Genomic DNA, 6,272 nt, shown 5'->3' with positions numbered 1-6,272 from the left:
GCGGGGCTGAGGAGGGCGCATGCGCCCCTCGCCCTCACCTCACAGGCCTCGCGCAAAGGGCGGGGCTGAGAAGGGCGCATGCGCCCCGCGCTTTCTCCTCACGGGCCCCACGCGAAGGGCGGGGCTGAGGAGGGCGCATGCGCCCCTCACCCTCACCTCACAGGCCCCCGCGCAAAGGGCGGGGCTGAGAAGGGCGCATGCGCCCCGCGCTTTCTCCTCACGGGCCCCACGCGAAGGGCGGGGCTGAGGAGGGCGCATGCGCCCCTCGCCCTTTCCTCACAGGCCCCGCGCAAAGGGCGGGGCTGAGAAGTGCGCATGCGCCCCTCGCCCTCTCCTCACGGGCCCCGCGCAAAGGGCGGGGCTGAGGAGGGCGCATGCGCCTCGTCCTCTCCTCACGGGCCCCGCGCAGGGGGCGGGGCTGAGAAGGGCGCATGCGCCCCTCGCTTTCTTCTCATGGGGCCCCGCCTAGGAGGCGGGGCTGAAGAGGGCGCCCCTCGCCGTCTCCTCACGGGTCCCGCGCAAAGGGCGGGGCTGGGGACGGCGCATGCGCCCCTCGCCCTCTCCTCACGGGCCCCGCGCATGCGCCCCTCTACCTCCTGGGCCTTTTCGTGGGGCCCGCGGCCGGGGGCGGCCAGGGAGGGGAGGGAAGGGAAGGAGCCGGGGCCCTGCGCATGCGCCCTCCTCAGCTGGCCGGAAGTTGGCAACGGCGCGCGCCGCCTGAGGGACGCTGCCAACTACTCGGCTATTTGTTAAGCGCCTACTGTGTGCCAACCACTGTTCGGGCCTCTCAAGTAGATACTACGTAATTATAATAATAATCATAGTATTTGTTAAGCGCCTACTCTGTGCCAAGCACTGTTCCAGGCTCTCAAGTAGATACAAGGTAATAATAATAATAATAATGATAATAATAATGTATTTGTTAAGCGCCTACTATGTGCCAAGCACTGTTCCAGGCTCTCGAGTAGATGCAAGGTAATAATAATAATAATAATAGTGTTTGTTAAGCGCCTACTATGTGCCAAGCACTGTTCTAAACTCTCAAGTAGATACAAGGTAATAATAATAATCATAGTATTTGTTAAGCGCCTACTATGTGCCAAACACTTTTCCAGGCTCTCAAGTAGATACAAGGTAATAATAATAATAATAATAATAATAATCATAGTATTTGTTAAGCGCCTACTATGTGCCAAGCACTGTTCCAGGCTCTCGAGTAGATGCAAGGTAATAATAATAATAATAATAGTGTTTGTTAAGCGCCTACTATGTGCCAAGCACTGTTCCAGGCTCTCAAGTAGATACAAGGTAATAATAATAATCATAGTATTTGTTAAGCGCCTACTGTGTGCCAAGCACTGTTCTAGGCTCTCAAGTAGATGCAAGGTAATAATAATAATATAGTATTTGTTAAGCGCCTACTCTGTGCCAAGCACTGTTCCAGGCTCTCAAGTAGATACAAGGTAATAATAATAATAATAATGATAGTATTTGTTAAGCGCCTACTATGTGCCAAGCACTGTTCCAGGCTCTCAAGTAGATACAAGGTAATAATAATAATAATAATGATAGTATTTGTTAAGCGCCTACTATGTGCCAAGCACTGTTCCAGGCTCTCAAGTAGATACAAGGTAATAATAATAATAATAATGATAGTATTTGTTAAGCGCCTACTATGTGCCAAGCACTGTTCCAGGCTCTCAAGTAGATACAAGGTAATAATAATAATAATAATGATAGTATTTGTTAAGCGCCTACTATGTGCCAAGCACTGTTCCGGGCTCTCAAGTAGATACAAGGTAATAATAATAATAATAATGATAGTATTTGTTAAGCGCCTACTATGTGCCAAGCACTGTTCCGGGCTCTCAAGTAGATACAAGGTAATAATAATAATAATAATAATGTATTTGTTAAGCGCCTACTATGTGCCAAGCACTGTTCCGGGCTCTCAAGTAGATACAAGGTAATAATAATAATAATAATAATGTATTTGTTAAGCGCCTACTATGTGCCAAGCACTGTTCCAGGCTCTCAAGTAGATACAAGGTAATAATAATAATAATAATGATAGTATTTGTTAAGCGCCTACTATGTGCCAAGCACTGTTCCAGGCTCTCAAGTAGATACAAGGTAATAATAATAATAATAATAATTATGTATTAAGCGCCTGCTATGTGCCAAGCACTGTTTTAAGCTCTTAAGTAGATACAAGGTAATAATAATAATAATGATAATGGTATGTTAAGCACCTACTATGTGCCAGGCACTGTTCCAGGCTCTCAAGTAGATACAAGGTAATAATAATAATAATAGTATTTGTTAAGCGCCTACTATGTGCCAAGCACTGTTCCAGGCTCTCAAGTAGATACAAGGTAATAATAATAGTATTTGTTAAGCATCTACTATGTGCCAAGCACTGTTCCAGGCTCTCAAGTAGATACAAGGTACTAATAATAATAATGATGGTATTTGTTAAGCGCCTACTATGTGCCAAGCACTGTTCTAGGCTCTCAAGTAGATGCAAGGTAATAATAATAATATAGTATTTGTTAAGCACCTATTATGTGCCAAGCGCTGTTCCAGGCTCTCAAGTAGATGCAAGGTAATAATAATAATATAGTATTTGTTAAGCACCTATTATGTGCCAAGCGCTGTTCCAGGCTCTCAAGTAGATACAAGGTAATAATAATAATAATAATAATAATGTATTTGTTAAGCACCTACTATGTGCCAAGCACTGTTCCAGGCTCTCAAGTAGATACAAGGTAATAATAATAATAATAATGATAGTATTTGTTAAGCGCCTACTATGTGCCAAGCACTGTTCCAGGCTCTCAAGTAGATACAAGGTAATAATAATAATAATAATAATTATGTATTAAGCGCCTGCTATGTGCCAAGCACTGTTTTAAGCTCTTAAGTAGATACAAGGTAATAATAATAATAATGATAATGGTATGTTAAGCACCTACTATGTGCCAGGCACTGTTCCAGGCTCTCAAGTAGATACAAGGTAATAATAATAATAATAGTATTTGTTAAGCGCCTACTATGTGCCAAGCACTGTTCCAGGCTCTCAAGTAGATACAAGGTAATAATAATAGTATTTGTTAAGCATCTACTATGTGCCAAGCACTGTTCCAGGCTCTCAAGTAGATACAAGGTACTAATAATAATAATGATGGTATTTGTTAAGCGCCTACTATGTGCCAAGCACTGTTCTAGGCTCTCAAGTAGATTCAAGGTAATAATAATAATATGGTATTTGTTAAGCGCCTACTATGTGCCAAGCACTGTTCTAGGCTCTCAAGTAGATGCAAGGTAATAATACTAATATAGTATTTGTTAAGCGCCTACTATGTGCCAAGCACTGTTCCAGGCTCTCAAGTAGATACAAGCTAATAATAATAATGATAATAATAATAATAATATTTGTTAAGCGCCTACTATGTGCCAAGCACTGTTCCAGGCTCTCAAGTAGATACAAGGTAATAATAATAATAGTATTTGTTAAGCGCCTACTATGTGCCAAGCACTGTTTTAAGCTCTCAAGTAGATACAAGGTAATAGTAATGCCCCCCATCCATCCCCCCATCTTACCTCCTTCCCTTCCCCACAGCACCTGTATATATGTATATATGTTTGTACATATTTATTACTCTATTTTACTTGTACCTATCTATTCTACTTATTTTATTTTGTTAGTATGTTTGGTTCTGTTCTCTGTCTCCCCCTTTTAGACTGTGAGCCCGCTGTTGGGTAGGGACTGTCTCTATATGTTGCCAGCTTGTACTTCCCAAGCGCTTAGTACAGTGCTCTGCACACAGTAAGCGCTCAATATGGTTGATTGATTGATAGTAATAATAATGATGGTATCTGTTAAGCACCTACTATGTGCCAAGCCCTGTTCTAGGCTCTCAAGTAGATACAAGGTAATAATAATAATAATGATGGTATTTGTTAAGTGCCTACTATGTGCCAAGCACTGAAGTAGGTACAAGGTAATGATAACAACTCTGGTATTTGTTAAGCGTCTACTATGTGCCAAGCACTGTTCTAGGCTCTCAAGTAGATACAAGGTAATAATAGTAATAATGATGGTATCTGTTAAGCACCTACTATGTGCCAAGCACTGTTCTAAGCTCTCAAGTAGATACAATGTAATAATAATAATAATGATGGTATTTGTTAAGCGCCTGCTATGTGCCAAGCACTGAAGTAGGTACAAGGTAATAACAACTCTGGTATTTGTTAAATGTCTACTATGTGCCAAGCATTGTTCTAAGCTCTCAAGTAGATACAAGGTAATAATAATAATAATGATGGTATCTGTTAAGCACGTACTATGTGCCAAGCACTGTTCTAAGCTCTCAAGTAGATACAATGTAATAATAATAATAATGATGGTATTTGTTAAGCTAATCATTTGTTAATGATGGTATCTGTTGTACATATTTATTACTCTATTTATTTATTTTACTTGTACATATCTATCCTATTTATTTTATTTTGTTAGTATGTTTGGTTTTGTTCTCTGTCTCCCCCTTTTAGACTGTGAGCCCACTGCTGGGTAGGGACTGTCTCTATATGTTGCCAATTTGTACTTCCCAAGCGCTTAGTACAGTGCTCTGCACATAGTAAGCGCTCAATAAATATGATTGATGATGATGATGATGAAGTAGGTACAAGGTAATGATAACAACTCTGGTATTTGTTAAGCGTCTACTATGTGCCAAGCACTGTTCTAAGCTCTCAAGTAGATACAAGGTAATAATAGTAATAATGATGGTATCTGTTAAGCACCTACTCTGTGCCAAGCACTGTTCTAAGCTCTCAAGTAGATGCAATGTAATAATAATAATAATGATGGTATTTGTTAAGCGCCTGCTATGTGCCAAGCACTGAAGTGGGTACAAGGTAATAATAACAACTCTGGTATCTGTTAAGCGCCTACTATGTGCCAAGCACTGTTCTAAGCTCTCAAGTAGATACAAGGTAATAATAATAATAACGATGGTATCTGTTAAGCGCCTACTATGTGCCAAGCACTGTTCAAAGCTCTCAAGTAGATACAAGGTAAAAATAATAATAATGATGGTATTTGTTAAGTGCCTGCTATGTGCCAAGCACTGAAGTAGATACAAGTTAATAACAACTCTGGTATTTGTTAAGCATCTACTACGTGCCAAGCACTGTTCTAAGCGCTGAGGTAGATACAAGGTGGTAATAATAATGATGGTATTTGTTAAGCGCCTACTATGTGCCAAGCACTGTTCTAAGCTCTCAAGTAGATACAAGGTAATAATAATAATAATGATGGTATTTGTTAAGCGCCTACTATGTGCCAAGCACTGTTCTAAGCTCTCAAGTAGATACAAGGTAATAATAATAATAATGATGGTATTTGTTAAGCGCCTACTATGTGCCAAGCACTGTTCTAAGCTCTCAAGTAGATACAAGGTAATAATAATAATAATAACGATGGTATCTGTTAAGCGCCTACTATGTGCCAAGCACTGTTCAAAGCTCTCAAGTAGATACAAGGTAAAAATAATAATAATGATGGTATTTGTTAAGTGCCTGCTATGTGCCAAGCACTGAAGTAGATACAAGTTAATAATAACTCTGGTATTTGTTAAGCATCTACTACATGCCAAGCACTGTTCTAAGCCCTGAGGTAGATACAAGGTGGTAATAATAATGATGGTATTTGTTAAGCGCCTACTATGTGCCAAGCACTGTTCTAAGCTCTCAAGTAGACACAAGGTAATAATAATAATAATAATGATGGTATCTGTTAAGCACCTACTACGTGCCAAGCACTGTTCTAGGCTCTCAAGTAGATACAAGGTAATAATAATAATGATGATGGTATCTGTTAAGCACGTACTATGTGCCAAGCACTGTTCTAAGCTCTCAAGTAGATACAAGGTAATAATAATAATAATGATGGTATTTGTTAAGCGCCTGCCATGTGCCAAGCACTGAAGTAGATACAAGGTAATAACAACAGCTCTGGTTTTTGTTAAGCACCTACTATGTGCCAAGCACTGTTCTAAGCGCTGAGGTAGATATAAGGTGGTAATAATAATAATAATGACGATATTTGTTAAGCGCCTACTATGTGCCAAGCACTGTTCTAAGCACTGGGGAGGATACAAGGTGGTAATAATAATAATGATGGTATTTGTTAAGTGCTTACTATATGCCAAGCACTAAGCGCTGAGGTAGATAATAATAGTGATGGCATTTGTTAAGCGCTTACTATG

Source organism: Tachyglossus aculeatus, chromosome 3 (assembly GCF_015852505.1).
Source record: "Tachyglossus aculeatus isolate mTacAcu1 chromosome 3, mTacAcu1.pri, whole genome shotgun sequence".
NCBI classification, from domain to species: Eukaryota; Metazoa; Chordata; class Mammalia; order Monotremata; family Tachyglossidae; genus Tachyglossus; species Tachyglossus aculeatus.
Note: the sequence above shows the minus strand (reverse complement) of the source record.